The 20,550-nt window shown below is 42.9% G+C and overlaps 1 protein-coding gene across 1 annotated transcript in view; it reads left to right on the top strand.

Moving 5' to 3' along the window:
• Positions 1 to 888: 888 nt before the first annotated feature.
• ABCA1 (ATP binding cassette subfamily A member 1) overlaps positions 889 to 20,550 on the top strand; it is a gene marked incomplete at its 3' end in the record, with an annotated part of 136,627 nt that continues 116,965 nt past the window's right edge. Inside the window, exon 1 of the mRNA XM_079705857.1 lies at positions 889 to 1,096. The remainder of the gene's footprint in view (positions 1,097 to 20,550) is intronic.

Here is a 20,550-nt window from a genome sequence, read left to right as displayed (position 1 = left end):
TGGAATGGTTATGTAATTTTACAAGACTGCGATTCTCTAGCTGCACTTTGCGAATCTGTAGAAACCTAAATACAAGCCATGTGTATCTATCACTGGGACGCTGACCAATATGATGAAAATAAAAAGGGGGCTGGTCCACATTGCTCGGTTTTTTGTGGCCTTTCTCCTCCACCCAGTTTGCTAAGAGAAGGAGCAAGACGCTTTTCAGGGGTCCTCCTGGGGATCTGGGAGGCCCAGGCTGGGAACCCCAAAGGCAGTAAGTCGCCTCTTGAATTCCAAAGTCGGGGTTTGTCGTGGAAAACAACACCAGCCAATTGTCCAGAGGACTATCCACCCTCTCCCACACCCTGGGCACTTGAAAGGAAAAAAAGACCAAAGGGTTGGCATCCCGAGGGGTTGCAGCCTCGCGGTCTCTTCCCCTTCCTCCTCCTCCCTCCGCCCCCTAAGTCCCTCCGACTGAGTAAATGAACAAAGGAAACAAAAATTGCTGAAAGCAAGAGTTTAGAGGAAGCGATGTCCACTCGTGCTGTTGGCTGCCCTGAACCTGGATGAGAGTCTCTGTTAGGCGCAGCCCCAAGCCCGGCGTTTCCCGCTGGTCCTGGGCTGGCCGTCCGGGCAGGGGCGAGGGGCGCGGACCCAGGCCCGGGCGAGGGGCGCAGACCCCCAACAGCACCCTCCGCCCCCAACCCCGCGCGCTGCAGGACGTCGCCCGTTTAAGGGGCGGGGCGCGGCTCCACGTGCTTTCTGCTGAGTGACTGAACTACATAAACAGAGGCCGGGAAAGGGGGCGGGGAAGGAGGGAGAGAACAGGCTTTGACCGATAGTAACCCCTGGGCTCAGCGCAGCGGAATCTATAAAAGGAACTAGTCGCGGCAAAACCCCGGTAATTCTGAGGAAGAGTGAGTGCGGCCGGGGCCGGAGGAGCGGCGCCGACACCTCTCTCCCCGGGCGCAGGTGGGCAGAACAGGGGGCGCCGCGTGACCAGCGCCGCCACAGCCCATTTCTCGCGGCGCTTTGCTCCCTTTCCCCCACTTCTTTCCCAGAAGGGTTTTTCAAGGGGTGGGGGAAAGAGCCGGAAACAAGAAGTGGAAAATAGGTAAGAGGCTCTCCAGAAACTTGGGCTGGGATTATTGTTTTGTTTCAGGGCCGAGGGGACCTTGGGAAACGCTGGGTTTCGGGGACTTTAGTCCGAACCCCCCCCCACGTCCCCACCTCCTGCAGCGCAAATGGGGCGGGGGTGTAAGGGGGGGAGAAGTCCTAGGACGAGCTCTGGCGACCCAAAGACGCGGCGTCGCTGTGCTCAGGGTTCGCCCGGCGGTGGAGCCCGGGGAGCATCTTTGGGCGCGGAGACCCGAGCGCAGTACCTGGGGCGCAGTGGAATCGGGGGCTCCTGGTGGTGCTGGGGGCGCTGCAGCCGGAGTGGGGAGAGTGGCAGGTCTGGCACTGAGCTCTTCCCTTTGTTTGGAAGCGCCTGAGCCGGCTGGAATCCTCTCTGGCTGCGGGTCGGCCGGCGCCCACCCGGACAAATGCTAGCCCTCAGTCTCCCCTCCGTTCTTGCGAGTTGGACTCTGGTCTCAGGATCGGTCCCCTGCGCCCCCGGACTGGGGCGGCGCGTTCTTGTTCTCCAAGAACGCGACTGGGAGGTGCACCAAACCGGGTTCATAGCGCTAGTGCTCATTTGAGGCCTCGGGGGGCTTTGTTTGGGTCCTTTCTACGGTCTCCGTAAGCTCCCCGGAGCTGGTATCCCTGACGCAGCTGGGGCGACGAGAGTTCTGTTTCTTTAAAAAAACGTTAGACTTAGAAGGAGGGCCTGAGGAAACCTGGAGCTGAGGTGCCCATTCCCCTGTGCCCCATCTTCCTGCCCTTTGCTGCTTGTCTCCTGGGGCAGCCTCAGGCCGGGCACGGATGGGGAAGCTGGGGCGGGATGGTGTAGCGGAATGACCGAGAGTAACCCCGGCGGGCGGTGCAGAGCTCGCAGCTCCGCTGGCGGGCTGCGCTCCGCGGTGGGGGGAGGGATGGCTGGGCGCCGGCTGCGGGTGGCCACGGGGGGACTGATCCACAGCGCCTCCTGGCCGGGTGGCCTGGGAATCGGCTCCTTGGCCGGAGTGAGGCCGGGCTGTACGAGGCGTTGTCGCTCGAGGGTTCCGACCGAGATGCGGTGAAGACGGGTGTTTGCAGACTGGGAGGAAACCTGGGGAACAGGCGAAAGCGCGTCTGGTTCTGTTTTGTTACAATGGTTCCCAACTCCCAGAGCGTTGCTAAATGGAAGGTTCTTGGGGCGTGGGCCAGTGCCAGGGTTGTGTGTAGGTGCCTCTTTTTCAACACTTATCAAAAAGAAGGGAATAAACAAGATAAAAGAAAATAAGGAGAGAGAAAGAAAAAGCGAGAGAGAAAGAAATGGCACTACAAAAGCGATACCATCAGCTTTTAAAACCAACACTTTTCAGTGACACAACAAACTGAGCGAGTAGTATATACATTAATATAATAGAGGACAAATTTGATATTAAAAAAATTCTTTGGTGATGAAAATCAGCAAGTCACTTTCTAGGCTCGGTCCCCACCTCCCCAACAAAGAACACCTCACAAAATTTTGCAAGTTCAAAAGCAGAGTTTTACTGGTTCTTTTAACAATAGTTTGGGACCCAAATCCAAGTTTTGATCTTCTTTTCAGACAAAATTTAAATCCCAACTAAAAAAGTACTTAGTTTCTCATTTCCCCTTTTATTAATATTTCAGCCCATCTTTCTCATACCTATCACAAATTAACGGAGGCTTTCTTTTGTTCATATCTTTCTCTTGAGGCATTTCTCCCAAATGAAAGAAAGTGTGAAAGCATGGAGAAGTTTCCGGAGTAGAACCTCTTCTGATGGTATAATAATTTTCAAGTACAAAGTTTTCATTGTCAGCTTGTTCCCCAAGTGCTCCTTTTATAGGAGCTTTAATGCATTAATTTATGATAGAGTTTTGGGAAAACATTGGATACACAGAACACATTAGTATTTACTCGAGAAAAAGCAGTAGAATCAGAGTGACCAGCCTTCGATGACCACAGTTCATTTAAGGGGTAAGAATTTCTACTGTAGTCAGAGTAATTCATTAGCCCCCTTGCAGGGACCAGCCTAGTGTTCCAGAATGACATATCTGATTGTGAAGGGGATACCTGTGATATGTGTCTCCCCTCCAGATGAGCACTTGAAATCTCAACCCTCAGTTTACATCTAAATAGAGGCCTGTAAGGGACCCTGGACACCTTTTGACTTAGGGCATATTTACAGTTCATGTGAGACAGTGTAAGACAGTAGCTTAGGATGGAAAAGGGTGATTAGGGTTTGGTTGTTTTCAACCTCTGCTCTAGGAAACGTTAATGCTTATGTTATTAAAAATGAATGAAACCGAATGAAACTCAGCAACACAGCTTTTTATTATCTTCTGTAGTATTTACCTTATATGGAGAGAAGTTGGAATATTTTTCCATCAAAAATTTTTTTAGGGGATCTTCCTTCCCATAAACCAAGTTGCTTATGCTGTATTCAGAGTGACTGTAAATTGTTAGTATCTTTGCTATTTTAATGTTTAGCTCCTAAGATAAATGGACATTACCTTAGACTCCTTAATTATGAACTTTTTTTAGAATCTAGAAAATACCAATAGACGTGTGGTTTTTACATTTCTAAAATACTCTCGAATCCCAAATACATTTTTATTTACTCTCTGGATGTTAAAGGAATAATGAAAGTATAATGCTCCTTACGGTCAATTACCTCAGTATCAAATTTTAAAGATCTTGCTGAAAATTTGTTTTAATTTAACTATTCTGGGAGAGGGCCTACACTGAAACTGAAACCTTCTTCATATTTGCATGTGGAAATAATCATAAGTGCCAAAGTTATTGCAATATTTATTTAATAGACACTGTTAAATAGCACCAGGTGCCAAGTACTGATACAAATGTTTTTCAAATACTATTTTAAATTTTACAACAAATCCACTTATTATCCCTATTTTGCAGACTGAAACAGAGAGGGTAACGAACATGTCCCCAGACACACACCTTGCAAGTGGCAGAGCTAAGGGTTTTTTTTGTTTGTTTTTGTTTTAATTTATTTTTGGCTGTGTTGGGTCTTTGTTTCTGTTCAAGGGCTTTCTCTAATTGTGGCAAGCGGGGGCCACTCTTCATCGCGATGCGCGGGCCTCTCACTGTCGTGCCCTCTCTTGTTGCGGAGCACAGGCTCCGGACGTGCAGGCTCAGTAGTTGTGGCTCACGGGCCTAGTTGCTCTGCGGCATGTGGGATCTTCCCAGACCAGGGCCTGAACCCGTGTCCCCTGCATTAGCAGGCAGATTCTCAACCACTGCACCACCAGGGAAGCCCCAGCAGAGCTAAGTTTTGAACCCAGCCAGTGAGCCCCAGATTTCTTTGACTCCCACACTAAGCAGTGAGGTGGTACAATTTCAGTTGCTATGGGCAGAGGACTTTGTGAGGATGCTTGCTGAGTTCTGGTATATTCATCTGCTCTAGTCTTTATCAGAATCTGCAGCCTGTGTTATATTTCCCTTGTTGCTATGAGTGGGCCAGCCAAGTTCTCTTCAGCTTGTTGGGACATTGGTTGTGTAGGGATTGCAACACCATGGAAAGGACAGACAATAAAATTGGCTCAACTCTAATTCTTTACTTGGTTTAAAATGAAAAATTTACTCTCGTTTTAGTCAAGTATTTGTGAGTAGGTCTATGATGATCTCGAAATCTTTTCCTGTGTGATGCATAGAAAATGGATAGACAGAGGATTTGGCTATAAAAGGATAAGGAACAAAAGAAAAAGGGAAGGGATTTCCCTATGGCCCACTGACTAAAACTCCGAGCTCCCAATGCAGGCGGCCCGGGTTTGATCCCCTGTCAGGGAACTAGATCCCATATGCCACAATTAAAGATCCCGCATGCTGCAACTAAGACTCGGCACAGCCAAATAAATAAATAAATAAATAAATAAATAAATAATAAAAGGAGAGAAAAAGGGAAGAGAACTATTAGTTAGCTGTCAGTCTTAATTTTGGTGATTTTAAAAAATTGGTTGTTGTACAATATGACTTCTGCTTGTTTTATCCCTAATTATGTCTTGGACCTTCTGAAATAAACCGTTTTTCTGTTACTGCCATTACTGTCTAGGAATCAAATTTAGCCTTTTCTTAAGGCATCTTTCTCTGAAAGAGAAAGTACATACAGTTTCAAAGTCAGCTTAATAAAAGTGAAGCAGGATGGGAAACTCTTTTTCTTATTAAATTGGTGTAGCACCTTAGAAATAAACTCTTAGGAAAGATTTCTTCTTGATAAAAAGTTACATTATTGTTGATTTACCTCATGCTGAGTGTTGTTTCAAGCATTTCACATGTAATAATTTAGTTCAGTCTCATGAGAACCATATGAGGTGGGTTCTTTTATGATCTGCATTTTACAGATGGGGAAACTGAGGTATAGACAGGGTAAGTAGCCTGATCATGGAGTTTGTAAGTAAGTAGAGGAGCTGAGGCTGCATCCCAGGCAGTCTGGTTTCCATGAATTTACTAATAGCAGGGTAAGGACTTCATTAAAATACCAGAGTTTTGACAAATGAAATACTAGCAAAAGGCAAAAAATGAGTCTCACTTTTCATTTGGGTATTTCTGACTGCAAATAGTTCCCTGGGTAGGTAACCAGCTTAGGTGTTGTTAAAGAGGCACATTTTGGAAATATCTGAAGCCAGAGGAAGAAAATCTCATATGTAAAATTGCTTTCAGGTAGAGCCTTTGGTTGTTCTGCATTCTGTTGAGACGATAAGCTGTATTAAAGCAAAGATCATTTACTCTGAGGAGCATAAGACTTGGTTCCTAAAACAAAAGAAAATTTGAAATCCTGTCTTTTTCCATTTTGAAAATCTCCTCTAAGACCTGATTTAAATGCCATCCTTCTCATAAGCTCTCCTGAATTCACACCTTCCTGCCAACACACAGTTAAAATTAATTATCCCCTTCTTTTTTGCTCCCATAGGATTGGATCACAGCACTATTCATGTCATGGGTTTAATTGCGTTTTTGTTGTTGTTTTCATTGTTGTTGTTATAGTTGACATTTATTTGTCTTCTTCTTGAGTGTGTGCTTCTCCAGGAGGGCTTTGATTCATTCTCCTAGTCCTTAATTCACCCTCCTTGATATGGAAGGGGATTCAGTAAATGCTGACTTAAACAAGTCAAAGAGAATGGGGAACTAATGTTGGTTTTCTATATTCTAAAGATGAATTAAAATGATGGGATAATCACAGAAAAGCTAGGGGTTCATTCTTTCCTTAGTGGAGTAAAGTGGAATGAGCCTGATGAAATATGGGACAGCAAAACTGTGGATTATTTTGCTTCAAGAGTAAGTAATAAAACAGTTTCTTGTGAGTTTTTGAAAAAGCATGAACAGAAATGGGAAGTAAATATAATTTGTGATGAAAAATGTGTCATTAATGAACTATTTAAATGGACAGCATGTTCGAACCTACAGAAAACAGTATTGCAAATGCCTAAGGTTGTCTCTCAAAAGGTGAGCCCTATGGATAAAGAAATGAAGAAAGGATGATCAAATGAGTATGAAGGTTCTATGATCCTTCAACCATCCTACCAACAGCTGGTTGGTTAATATTCCTTTTGAAGAGTTAAAACCTGGACAACTTGAAAAGGCTGAAATACTTTATGTTTCAAAATGTGGGACATTTTATGTGAAGTTATCTAAAAATAAAAAGATTTTATCAGATTTAACTATTAATTACTAAAGAAGTAAAAAAAAAACCCTCTTTTTTATCAATGGAAAATATTGAAAAAGGCTTAGAATGCTTGGTAAAATCTAAAAAAACTTTGAAGTGGTATTGATCCAAAGTAGAAAAAAAGTGTGTTGATGAGAAAGTACTTGTTTTTTTAGTAGATCATAGTAGGTATGAAATAGTGCCTATATGTAATACCAAGGTGCTTACTAAGGAAATCAGAAATATTCCAAGACAAGCTGTGCCTTGTAAATGGATTTGGTTTGAAAATTTTAGGAACATGCCATTTGAGTCCATTGTGTGTTTAGTTGCTCATTTGGAAATAAAGATTCTTTTTCTGAAAAAACAAAAAACAAAAAAACATTTTATAAAATGCTTTAAATTCTTGTATTCTAGAAATAGAATTATATGAGGAAAAACTCTAGTTAAGTTTAGGTTTATGACAGACTGAGAAATATTAGTATGTACCTAGGCCAGTTTACTTGTTGTAGAACAAACAATTCTGACTCCATTCAGCTTCATTTCTCTTCTTGAGGCAGCTGTGATTTGAGAAAGTGTTGTAGTCTGTGACATTTCACATTAAACTACTTCTATTTGCACATTAATTTATTTTTTAAAAATAAGAATGAGATAATTCACTAAGTAGTTTAGAATTTAATTACTTAAAAATAGAATTTAGTTTTTAAAAAACCCAAAATAACCTTTTATGTATAGGATCTTTTCTTTTATTCATTTTGTTTGTGTGTGTGTATTTGTTTAGAACTGCAACATTTTCTATGCCAAATCCAACTTCCAAGAAGCATTTGGAAGTCAAAACAGTTTATTTGGCTAGTCTTGAAGTCAAGATGTTTTATGATGACTGGTGTTTAGTCCGGGACACTTCCTAGGAAGAATTTTGTATATAAAAAACTAATCAGTGGCTATCAATTATTGGGAGAGGATTTTTGACTACATAGAGAATATGATGAAAGCTATGGTTTCTCTCTAGAGAAAAAATATACACAGGCATGTACACTCCAAATTTTACATATAATTACATACAATTTGACGTAATTATATTCTACATGTAATTTGAGAAACACACTAAGGAGTCATGTGACCCTGGGCAAGTCATTTTACTTTTCTGAGATATAGTTTCTTGGTTGATGAGATGAAAGCGGCTGAGTACGTGACTTTTAAAGAGCCATTCAAGCTTTTACGTCCTCTAACTCTATGTCTGTATTCAGGAAAAAGGATGATTCTTTGATTGGAGCTGCCCAGAGAAATGTCCTGAGGGACAGGCTCAGCATTAGTGTAACAGATCGATCGTGTGGGTTTTGAGAGGTGGAGTGGAAATACCCAGGGAATGCATAAAGAGCGTTTTTGTTTGTTTTGTTTTGTTTCTGTTTTTTTTTTTATGAGTGTTTTGATGAGAGTGATGATGGAAGAAAAGAAGATGGTGGGAGGAGAGGAAGGTAGAAGCCTGAGGGTGTTGGAATTGCCTATTTAATCTGCATTAGGTGGATGAAGACTTGAATCATAGAACCAAAAGGGGAGTTTCATCCGAAATGCAAGGGAAGGAGGGGTTGGTTGATCTCAATAAATTTCAATGGAACAAACATGATGTAGTGAGACACAGTGAGACATTTGTCTCATTTCCGACTCAGCATCTGGAGAATCTCTCTAAAAGAAAATATTCATTTGAACTCTCCATCCTGGACATCTCCATTTTGAGTATAGGTTTTGCTTCTTATATTGCAGTCTTGTTAAGCCAATACATGATAGGAAAAAAAAAGCTGACTTTTAAGACTCATTCATCCTCCAAGAAAGGATGAGAATTGGACTAACCTTATGAAAATATTTCTAAATATCTCAGAAGACCTTCACTGGGGGTCGATGAGCAAGACACAAAGTTTTCTAAAGCATTGCTCTGAATTAGTTGTTTCAGAGATCATAGTAGATTAGGACTAGAAGGAAGAAGAAGGGGAAAAAAAAGGAGCAAGAGTTTTCAGGATTGGGGCAGGCATGGGAGGAGGGAAGGAACTGCTAAGAAGTTGTTTGGGTTTCATATCCCTATTTACACTTGCTTTGCAAAATTTCTGTGGGATGCCTGGTTGGGAATAGTTTTTGCCAAGAGTCAAGCCAAGCTTGTTTTCTTGAAGAAGCAAGTCCCCAAGGGGATGACAGCTTGAATTCAATTGGATCTGGTATTTAGATGATCCAAGTTTGACATAAAAGGCAGCATTGATGGAAGCAGCAGCTTTCCTTGGAAAAGCAGAGAGAATGTAAAGGCCCAGACTGATGGCTTTATTTTTTTTTTAAATCTATCTATCTCTCTCTCTCTCTATCTATCTATCTCTATTTATTTATTTTGGCTGCGCTGGGTCTTAGTTGTGGCATGTGGGATCTTTTAGTTGCAGCATGCGGACTCAGTTGCAGCATGCATGCAGGATCTGCAGAGTCTTACCAACTGGACCACCAAGGAAGTCCCACAGACTGATGGCTTTAGATTGATCTGTAGACTCTTCTCCACTCTCAGATGCAGGGTCTTGGGATGGAAGTGGCAGTTTACCTTAGCTGGGGTGAGATGTGATTTCTGGTACTGGACGAAGGAAGGAAGAGGATGACATAATATTTTAAAAATGTGTGTGTGTGTGTGTGTGTGTATCTGTCTATGGCTAATGTACAAAAAATACCATTAAACTGAAATTCATTTCTTCAGCAAATATTTTTCAAACACCATGTAAATACCAGGTGCTGAACAAATGTCAAAAGACTTTAAGGATCTGCCACCATGACGATCTTTAGCTTGGCATTCAAGGCTCTTCGACATAAGACTGACCATTTTGACAGCTTTGTCCTGGACTTTAAGAGGCATCCACTGCTCTGGATTTTCTCACCAGTGATGAGCATGTAGTCTGACTCAGTAACTATCTGTTAACTGACTCTCCCTCTATGGATTTTCCTCTTTTCTCTGATTTCTACTTTAAGAACCCCTTCCTGCTATTTTTTGGCTTCTCATCGTTCTGGAATCTCACAGCCATGCTTCGTGGTCAGCTTTTGTTTGCACTGTACCCTCTACTCTGATTCCTCACTGATGGAAATTTTGCCCCTCGACCGGGGGTAGATGAGCTCGGTGTGGGCTAGGCCTTGCCCTGCATTACCATATTTTCTCCTAACTGGATCCTGCGGTAGGCAGCGTGTAAGCCCCTCAGATTATTTCAATGGACTCACACTTCTGTAATCATCAATACATATATTTTTTAAAGTTAACTTTATATTGGTTCTCTAAATTGAAAACTGACATCAGTTGTCTCAAATAAAAGGTAATTTTTAAAATAATTAGAATGAAAGCAAATTATTTCTTAAACAGTCTGTCTATAAATTAACTTGCTTTCTAAAGGCACTGACTCTGAGACTTGCTCTCACTTTGTTAAAAAAGGGAAATTAAGCACGTGTTAAAGAGACATTGAAGAGAAGATCAAACAGAAACTTTCTCCTTAATGTAATAGGTTTTGCTTCTTATATTGCAGTCTTGTTAAGCCAATACATGATAGGGAAAAAAAAGTTTTTACAAAGGCTAAAGAAGTGCTGAAAAGAATGTTTTCTCATTGTGTGATTGAGTGTTTAATACTGTGCCTGTCCATCCCCTAAAATCCTCTACATGGAATTTAAGTACTGCTTAAATTCATCTTGTGTAGCTTTCCTGCATTTGGGGAAATATTGAGGTTGCCCCATTTTTCAGATGGTGCACCTGATACAGAGACTAGTTAAATAATTTGTTCCTGGTTCACACGCTTCGATAATGGCAGAGCCGGGGGTTCAAACTCGTGTCTGAAACCCAAGCTCCAGGCAGTTTTCTTAGACTCAGAAGACCTTCTACTCCAGTCTATTTATCATAAAAGCTTGTTTTCTGTTCTGTGGCTCAGAGTGGTAGAATGTCTTACCTAAATTGACTCCCCAGCAGTCAGTAACTGGAACTTAGAACCTTAGCTTCTTGCCTCTTTAATCCAGGCTTCTCGCTACTGTACCAGAATTTAGGGTAGTATTTACAGTGTCCTTTTAGGAGAGAAAAAAGAACTTGGGTCTCTAAGTCTGTCCTTTCAGCTTACAATGGACACTGAATCTTTGAATATTGAACTGACCTCATTTATTCTGTCTGTTGGTCCAATTTGAATCTTAATAGGTTTTTCAACTGGATTTTTTTTTCTCACTCCCTTAAATAAACATTGCTCTTTGGTTGTAATTTCCTTCTGATTTCCTTTCAAATCAGAAGGAAACCTCCACAGAAGTCCTAAAGGTTGAGTCTTTCCTGGGGCGTTTCCTTTATGCAAAAGTATAAAAACCCTATGCTAATTTTGGCCATTTAGGATTAATTGTGATTAAAGGCAGTTTATCAGGTCTTTTTTCTTTTTTTTTAACTTTAATGATTGTGTTAATTATAGTAAGGACCTTGAGTTCAAGGTAAAGAAAGCCTTTGGTCAAGTAGTGTTTATTCATTTGTCAGTCCTGTTGCTGGATTTGCAAATTTAGTGGAATTAGTGCCATTTTCCAGTTTCCAACTCCAGTCCCATTTCACATGATCACAGTGTGGCTTTCTCCTTGGCTGTCTGACACTAGGTTCCAATGGCCTCCATTGAGGGGAGTGGATATGCCCCTGGAGGCTGCAGAGACCAGCAAGGCACTCTGTCCTCAGGTGGAGCTCCACTGGGGACTCTGTGCTCACCTGATGTAGACACTTAGCACACGGTCGCTTGGGAGATGAGAGTGTGTGCATTTTTAAATGCCATTGTCAACCGCAATTGAAAAAGAGGCTAGCAGGAGTTCCACTCAGTAGTTTAGTTTCATCTTTCCTTAAGCACTTTTTTATCTGGCACGTAAAATATTTGATTTGTGAAGATCTTAATGACAGTAGCACTTTCTAGAAGGAATACTCAAAATTATGATAATATTGGAATAATAGAGATCATTTTCCTCTGGGAGCATCCTCCCAGACCTCAAATAATGGAGTTCATGTTGCCATTATTTGTTTTTAAAAGGCTACCATCCTTCATTTTTTGTTTCTCAGAATCACAGGTAGGTGAATTTAAACTTGTGGTCTTATTCCTCTTTAATTCAGTGAGGCAGCCAGCAAAGTGGTTTGTTTCGGTTGTTATAGAGAAGGAGTTCATTTATGAAGCTGGAAGGGCAGGGCTCAGACCCTGTACCTCTGTGCCTGCCGTGGAGTCCTGACGACATCCTCACCTACCTGGTCAGCTGGTCCCCACTGGGCTGCAGGGACAGAGGCATCTCGGACACATGACATGTGCCTGCACTGTCTCAAGGGCTGGCTGGTGAAAGAGGAGGTTCTGGAGAAGGTTGCTGGGTTTGGTCACATATTCTACGAGCCAGAAATGGAAAAGAGCCTGGAGATGAGATAACTTGTTTTGGCAACAGTAAAAGGAATAAAGTGTTGAGGTGGAAAAATTATATCCAGGTGTTGATATGCTTCATTGAGTGAGTTCTTGACTTGAGTCTATGGGTTTAGAGTTCAAGGCACCTGAACAATGCTGACAGTCCTGTATCAGTGGCTGAGCCCCTAGGGGAGGTATTCTTGTTAGCTGGCATGTTTACTTGTTTGCTGCCATGTTTACAGGGGTTCTAGAGCCTCAGTCTGGCAAATTACAGATTCTCCTTTGGTCACATGAAGTCCATGAAAATGAATGTCCTTCCCAACAGATTAGAGTGGCTTTGGGGAGAACCAAATTAAATGTACTCCTATTTAACCTGTGTTTCTTTGAACACAGCTGGAAATTTTGTCATGGTTTTGGACTACCTGAACCTGTACTTTCAATGACATTTCTGATATGTTACCGTGGTGAACCTGCTTTAACTAATTTTTCTCATCCCTGAGGTCTGACTTCAGAGGCTTTCAAATTCCACAAGTGTTTCCAAGCACCAAGTGGTCCTGGGCTCTGGGCTCAGTGTGGCAGAGGATGGTAAGATGTTGAGACACCGTAGCTTGCTGCACATGGCTTGCAGTTTAGCAGGGACCAGCTGAGAAGTTGGTACACTGGAGGAGATGGTAGGGAGAGCTGAAGAGATGGAGGAATTAGAAGGCCCAGATTGCAAATAGGTAATTCACCTGGAGGCTGGAGGAAGTGGGCTGGAGAATAAAACTGTGCTGGGTGCTAAAGATGTGGAGGACGGTGGCCTGCATGGAACAGAGGAGCTGACTGCCCCCAGAGTGGGAGAATAGTATAACTGGGTGGTGGGGTCCCCAAACGGGGGTTTATGGTACAACAATGGCAGAAGTGGCATGAGGATACCAGCATAACCCTTTCACATCTCCCACTGAGCTGGGCACTGCAGAGAGTTCCAGTGTGTTCTGGAAAAGCCCTTGGGGGAAATCATGCCGTCTGTGGACAAAGAAGGGAGAAGAGAGATTCCTTTAATAAACTGCCCATTTTGTGCCCCATCCTTGATGAATGCTTTACCCTGTGAAGTCAGCAGCACTAATCATTGTAAATAGCTGCCGTTTGCTGGATACTTCCTTTGTTCCCGGAACTGGCTAAATATTTTATATACATTATTTGTTCTATTTAATGGAGAGGATACAGGGACTCAGAATCCCTAGGGTCCCAGAGCAGAGTCAGGATTCAAAACCTGCTTTCTCTGACTCCAAAACCTCCCTTCTGTCTACCGGGCCAGTTAATTCAAGAAAATAAGAGTTAAGGACGTCTGGGGAAGTTTGCTGCACAGCGACATTGGCCTGCAGGAAGTAGAAGGCAGTGAAGGGATTTGGGTTTGTCTGTCCCCAAGTCCTTTGAGCACTGTTTCGGGAGATTGGGATTGACATATATATACCAATATGTATAAAATAGATATAACTAATAAGAACCTGCTGTATAAAAAAATAAATAAAATAAAATTCAAAAATTCCAAAAAAAACACTTTTTAGCCTGGGAGAAGGTTGAGCATCTGAAGATGTTGACCCTTCCGAGATGTAAACCAAACAAAGCGGTTGTTTTGTTGATACAGTCACCAAGCCTTTTATCATAAAATTCTCTTGGAAAACCCTCCTCCAACAACAGGGAATATTACCCAGTCAAGTTTTTCCGCAAATAATGGATTGCTCATGGAGGTGGGCTTGCTTGTGTTTCTGTATCACTCAGGGTGTTTGTGACTTTGATAGTTCCTTCCCTGCAGGGCCCTCTTGCTTTGGCATTATGATTATGGTTGAGAAATTTCTTTTTTCTATGACATGTAATGTTGACAGGTATTTCATTACTAGGAGAAAGGTTCATTTCTTCTATATGCTACACATCCCCAACCAGGGAAAAAGCAAATAGTTGTATTGTTTGCTGAAGTCTTCCTTTGAAGGTTGCTCTGTGTTTGTTTAGTGGAAATCAGCAGGGGAAGAAGGGTTATCTCCAGCATTTTGTCAGAATTCCTCCATAATTCTACAACAATGAAACAAGAACTTGGGGACAGGACAGATTTGCTTTCAGAAACCCTGAATCTTGTCAGAGTTAGAAGTCCTGAGATTGTTTAGCTGGTAACAACTGGACAGTTGAGAGTGATAAATAGGATCTTTGGTTGTCCAAATATCAGTGACATGATAGAAATAGATTTACACTTTTTGAATCTCCTTTAAAATAGAATTGTTGACAGCATGAGGAATTACGCTTCTCAAAGGCTTGTTACAGATTTGTACAGTATTCATGTATCTCTTCTAGCTTTACATTTTTATGTATTCATGTCATAACTCTCATTTTGAAAATTAGCTATTAGCAAATACTTTTGTCCAGGTAATTGAATATATATTTCAGGGTGAAACAAGAATGTGCAGTTATCCATAAACTTATTGTTACTAATAAGTAAGTATGATACATTTGGTACTTTAAAAAATATCCCCTTGAGTTACAGATTGTTAGAATTGATAAAATTCATTGGATCTGTATTTTTTAAACAGGTATTGTGATAGCAGAGCCTCTTCTAGAATGACAGGAATCTTCGAGAATGATAGAATGGCTTCCTTTTATCCTTGACTTTTATCTCGGAGGATTTCTTACATCTTTTTTTCTCCTTAAATTTGAGTATTAAAATGTTATGGTTTAAGTAGGAACACAGTTTCAGGGGTCACTGAGTACCAGCCCAGGGCCTTTCTGCAGGCCTCTAAGGGTCTAGTGGCAACTAAGGACAGTTTCACTGAGTTTGTGGGTCTGCAATATGGTTGGGGAATGCGAGGGGGTAGAATTTCAGGATTAGCATGAATGACCTTACAGGTAGAGAGCTCAGTGGCAACTGGAGACCGGAAAAGAAACTGAGGCAGTCAAATTAACTTCAGCCTTAATAAAACTGATGGCTCAGCCTGGGAGAGATCACGGGGCGACTCCCCTTCTTCCACCACGGCAGCCGTGTCCTGTCTTCAGTCATGGGTGCAATGAGCCTGTTCCAGCCTGGTTTTCTGACTGTCAGTAACTTCACTAGCCTTTTCCCTGAATGTGGCTACTGATCCAGAGACATATACTCAGAGAGGCAATTAAAGAACAGACCTTTTCCAAGCAAGCATGCTCTGGTGGGCTTACAGGTTTCATATCTTCATTCTTCAGGACCCTCTACATCTCTCTGGAGATGAGATGCAGCAACACCTGTGATCCTTGCATTTGCATCAGCATCTCATGAAGAGGCCATTCGTTGAGCTTTACCGCCAACACATTTACTACAATTCATATGTGATAGAGTTAAATCCTGCCGTAAATCCACCTCCTGCTTTTGTTAACGGCTAGTTATTTATTGAGATAAGACATCTAGAAACAGTTTTGTCAGGAGAGATGCTGATCGCTGTTGTCACAGATTTCAACTTCTATCTCACTTCTGGTGACTGTGGGGAAATTTGTCTAACAAAGAAGAACACACACAAATTTATCTATTTATCTATTTATTTGTTTAAAATTTAGAGAAATAGCTGTCATAAAACCACTGGTTTTGGAAGACGAAAATTAATTGCTGACTGCATATTTGCGTTGTATGAACTCTTTGGGTAGAACTGATAGGAAAAATGTGTTCAGAAGAAGAAGCAGAATTGTAGGAGGAATATAGTAGTGGGAAAGTGGGAACAGTTGTTGACAAGTTATTTCTTGAGAAACCTGGGGGCCAGCTCTAACTCTAGGGGGTGAGTCTGGGCAGGCCACTTGCTTTTTGGGGCCTTGGCTTCTCTATAAGATTGGGGTGTGGTGGGAGTGGGTCTCCAAAGCCACAGTGAACTCTTTCTATCAGCTGGGGGATGGCCTTGCGCAAGGTTGTCTCTTCTGCTTTGTGGAGCCGACTTCTCTGCTCCAGTGAGAAACGGCGGCTGTGTGGTCCCCACTGGAGACCGTCCTCTCCTGGAGCAAGCAGGCTAGAGGGTTGGCTCCCACCCTTTGACAGAAGCTCAGTCTCACGTGCTCACAGCGTTCTTGCAGGAAGGAAAAAGACCAACCAACCCTTGGTTACTGCACAAACTAAGAGTTTCGGGTAGCAGTGTAAACACATGAAGTTTTTTTCCTTACTATGTTTCTGTAGACAGATTTCATGCTCTAGGAGGGTAGAAGGCAGTCACGGGGTGTAGTTCCTGTTTTCCTTTTGACTTCACTAAGTGGGAAAAAACCCTCCCACCTTGTCTTTCTAGCATGTCTGCCTCTTCCTCTTTCCTCCTTTCTTCTTTATATTTCTCATGCTCTTTGAAACTTACATGTGAAGTTCAAAAGGGCCAAATGTTTTGGTGAGGAAGGGGGTTGGGGGAGCAGTGCAGTAGGTGCTGATTGGGGTCGTCATTTCCCCCCATGGCACCAGGCTTCCTATGAACCTATATTTTTTCTTTCGCCAGCATCACTGAGTCTGTCTGACATTTCAGGTTTTGGTTTAGGGAAAAGTTAAAAGAATTCACGATCCCAGCTGTCACTTGGTGACCCTTTTGCCAGTAGCATATGGCACACTCTCATTTCACTGTCCTAAAGAAAGGAGTTACCCACCCCTCAGTTACTTTCTGCCTGCTTACTCTGCTTTATTTTTCTTCATTACTCCTATCACCCACTGCCTTAACCACACACTGTTATTTGTCTGTTTTATACCTCCTTGCTAGAATAGAAGGTCCATGAGAGCAGGAACTTTGCCACTTTTGTTCACTGCTGAATCTCCAATGTCTGGAACAGCACCTGCACATAACAGGCATTCAGTTAATATTTGCTGTGGCTAATGGCAGCCTTGCAGAGTTAAGGCTGCAGTTGTTTGTGGAATGAACAGGGGGTGAAGATTTTATTCACTGTTTACCTTCCTAGGGAATCACACAATAGTCAAGCTTTACACTATGCAGTACTTAGGTCTTCCAAGACATGATTTGACTTCTGGAGTATGTTAATTATTGTCATAGAACACAAGTTTTTTGGGGGGAGGGAGATCAAATTATTGATATATAATTTACATACAGTTAAATTTGGCCTTTTTGCATGTACAGTTAGATGAGTTTTGATAAATGTGTATAGTATTTGTATAACCACTACCACAGTCGTGGTGTAGAATATTTCCACCACTCAATGTTCTTTGCAGTCTGTCCTCTCCCCCACCCCCTGGCAACCACTGATAGGATTTCTGTCCCCATTGTTTCACCTTTCCAGAATGTCATACAAATAGACTCATACGGTATGTAGTCTACTGTGTCTGGCTCTTTTCTCTTAGCATAAGGCTTTTGAGATTCACCCATGCTGTTGCATGTATTAGTAGTGTAGTCCTTTTTTTTTTTATTGCTGAGTGATACTCCATTTTAATTTATTCACTAATTGATGGACATTCGGATTGTTTCCAGTTTTGGCTATTCTATATAAGACTTCTATAGATGTTCACATACAGGTCTTTGTGTGAACATATGCTCTCATTTCTTTTGGGTAAATACCTGGGATGGGATGGCTGGGTTATAAGTCTGTGCATAAATTTACAAGAAACTGCCAGAGTATTTTACGAAGTGCCTGTTCCATTTTTCATTTCCACAAGCAATGTATGAGAGCGCCAGTTGCTCCACATACTAACATTTTTCAATTTTAAAAATTGCAGTAGTTCTAGTGGGTATGCAGTGGTATCTCATTGTGGTTTTAGTTTGCATTTCTCTGCAACTAATGATCTTTGCTTATTTGAGAAGGTCATGGTTCAGCAGGCTGTGGTATTCTCTAGGTATTAATAATTTTAGAATATCAGTGGCACTTGAAGTGAAATTTTTTTCTTAAATTGGCCAAAGATTTGAACAGTCGCTTCCTCAAGGTCAAGCTGTACAAAAAAGGTTAGAGTATGGAACTATGTTGAATTTTGGCAAAGCATGATCCACCTGGGTGACTGATGCAAAGACCTAGAGAGGGAGCACCTAGGACTTGGCATGAAGGTGGGGAGAAAGCAGATTTCATGGCTCCTCTGGCCTTGGGAGGGCCTTAGCTAAACCTATTAGTGGGAAGCCTAGCTAGATTCAGTTACACTTTCCCAGGTGTCCCAGGAGTCACCTGGGAAGCTCAGCAGTCCTTGTGGCCGTCACAAGTGTGTGGTGAACATAGAGCCCCCTCCCTAGGGACAATTTGCCTGAATCAGTTAATCAAGCTTGAGAAACCGGTTATCACGGGCCCAGGAATGCCACCACCCTTCCATCCTGAATCCTTATTTCTCATGCCCATCTTGTAGTTAATTAATTGAGCAAATATTCCCTGAGGGCTTACTCTATGCCTGATACTGTCTTGCATGCTGGGGAAAACTGCTATGAAGAAAGAGGTCCCGTGGACTCAGAAAGTGGCAGAAACGATGCAAGTGAAGACAGAGGCTGCCCTGGGTGCACCTAGGAGGGGCTCCTAACCGAGTGTGGTCAGGACAGGATCCTAAAGTTGAGGAGGAGTTGGCTAGGCTGACAGTGCTGGGAGCAGCAGCTTCAGGACTGGGAGTGCACAGGAGTCCCTGTGGTAGGAGAGAGGGCCGTCCATTTGGAGCCGTGGGTAGTTTTGCGAGACCTGGCTTAGGAGGTGGGGAGTGGTGAGAGAGGAGGCTGGAGTCATCGGGGAGACCAGCTAAACCAAGGTGAGGACTGGACTTTATCCTCAGGGCGGTGGGCTGCTGGCAGAGGTTTTAAGTGGGCGAGTGGCATACCTGGAACTTGGGTTTAGTGGAATAACTTTGGTTGCTCTGTGATGAATGGATGGAGGGGGCAAGACCGGAGGCAGGGAACCCGGGGAAGTGGCTGTTTTGGTCACGCAGGAGCCAGAAGAGGGTGGCTTATTGACTGGCCGTGATTGTGAAGTAGGACCCTTTCCAGCCAGTAACTGGAAATGTGGAAATGTGCATAAGGGCAGAAGCGAGTGTGCTACTAGCTTTGAAACATTGAGAAATCTAGTACATAATACGGTCTTCTTTTTGGTTTTGGTTTGTTTGTTTGCTTCCTTGGAAAACTGATGTAGAAATGTCCCTTGGGCTTCAGTTACCTGAGCAGGGGAATTCGGGCATTGCCAAACCCTCCTCTTTGGGCAAAATCGCTCCCAGCAGTGGTCACCGTGTCCTGAGGTGGGAGGAGGGGATTATGCGGGAGGCCGAGGGCTGGGTCAAGGTGGGCAGGGGAAGTGGGGCAAGAAGCCTGCCTGTTGGTACCCAGCACAGCCAGAGCAGGACCTTCTACTGCTGCTCCAGGCTACTTCTCGCTGACTTCTCTGCGTGTCTCCTGGAGGGTCTCTGAGGCTGGAATCCATGTCTGGAGACCCAGAAACTCTGCTTTAGGAAAATACTCTCCAAAAAACCTCCTCCTGGCCGTTCTCTTCTCGTGAACATTCTATAGAGGCGTGTCTTCTTTTCCTCTGAGATTCTCCACTCAGATTGAGGGGATTCTGTGTCCTTGTTTGGGCCTGGGGGTCTCTAACACTAGGCCATTCTGATTTCATCCTTCCTACTTTGCTGGAAACCCACATCGGACTTGCTAGAAATAATGGAGTAGAAAAGATTGTTTAGACAGGATATAACCATTTGTCTATTAGAGGGTACTGATAGACCAGAGAAAGAAAAGTGGGGAGAAGGGAACTCGTTTCTTTGGCACTTACAGTGTGCCATGTACTTTGTTGGGGACTTACTTATATTGTCTCATTGAATCTATTGAATATCATGCAAGGTAGGTGTTGTCACCCCCATTCTATAATGAGGAAATTGATGCTCAGAGAGCATAAAGATATGGCCAAGGGCACATAGTTCGGAAGCTGGGCCTAATTCCTGTCTAGGCTCTCTTTCTGCTAAGTTAATATTCCTTTTTTAATTTCAAACTTGTGTTTCAACCTCCTCATTGTTACTTTGGTGATCTGAAAAGATTCTTGTAGCTTCTAAATTAACTGAGTGATTCCTGGAGAGCAGCTTTTGCATGAGAAAAATATAGCTAATTATTTATTTCTGTGTTTCTGGAATGCAAGCCCTGTCCTAGGCCACTTTCAAAATAATTTGGGATTGCAAGCACGCAGCTCACAATCGAATTCTGGCTCTCAGCGCTTGGAGGCCAGTTGCCATCTTTAAACAACAAATTGTGGATGGACACAGTGCTGATTTAACTCTTCTTTTTGGAGTGAGAATTTTTTTCAGGGGCGCGGCACCTGTGTCCATCTAGAGGTTTGCTGAGCAAAGGATAAAGAAAAGAAATAAGGGGACTTCTCTGGTGGCGCAGTGGTTAAGACTCCGTGCTCCCAATGCAGGGGGCCCAGGTTTAATCCCTGGTCAGGGAACTAGATCCCACAGGCATGCCACAACTAAGAGTTCACATGCCACAACTAGGGAGCCG

This window comes from Hyperoodon ampullatus (assembly GCF_949752795.1).
Source record: "Hyperoodon ampullatus genome assembly, chromosome: 6".
NCBI classification, from domain to species: Eukaryota; Metazoa; Chordata; class Mammalia; order Artiodactyla; family Ziphiidae; genus Hyperoodon; species Hyperoodon ampullatus.
This window is presented reverse-complemented; position numbering and strand designations above follow the sequence as displayed.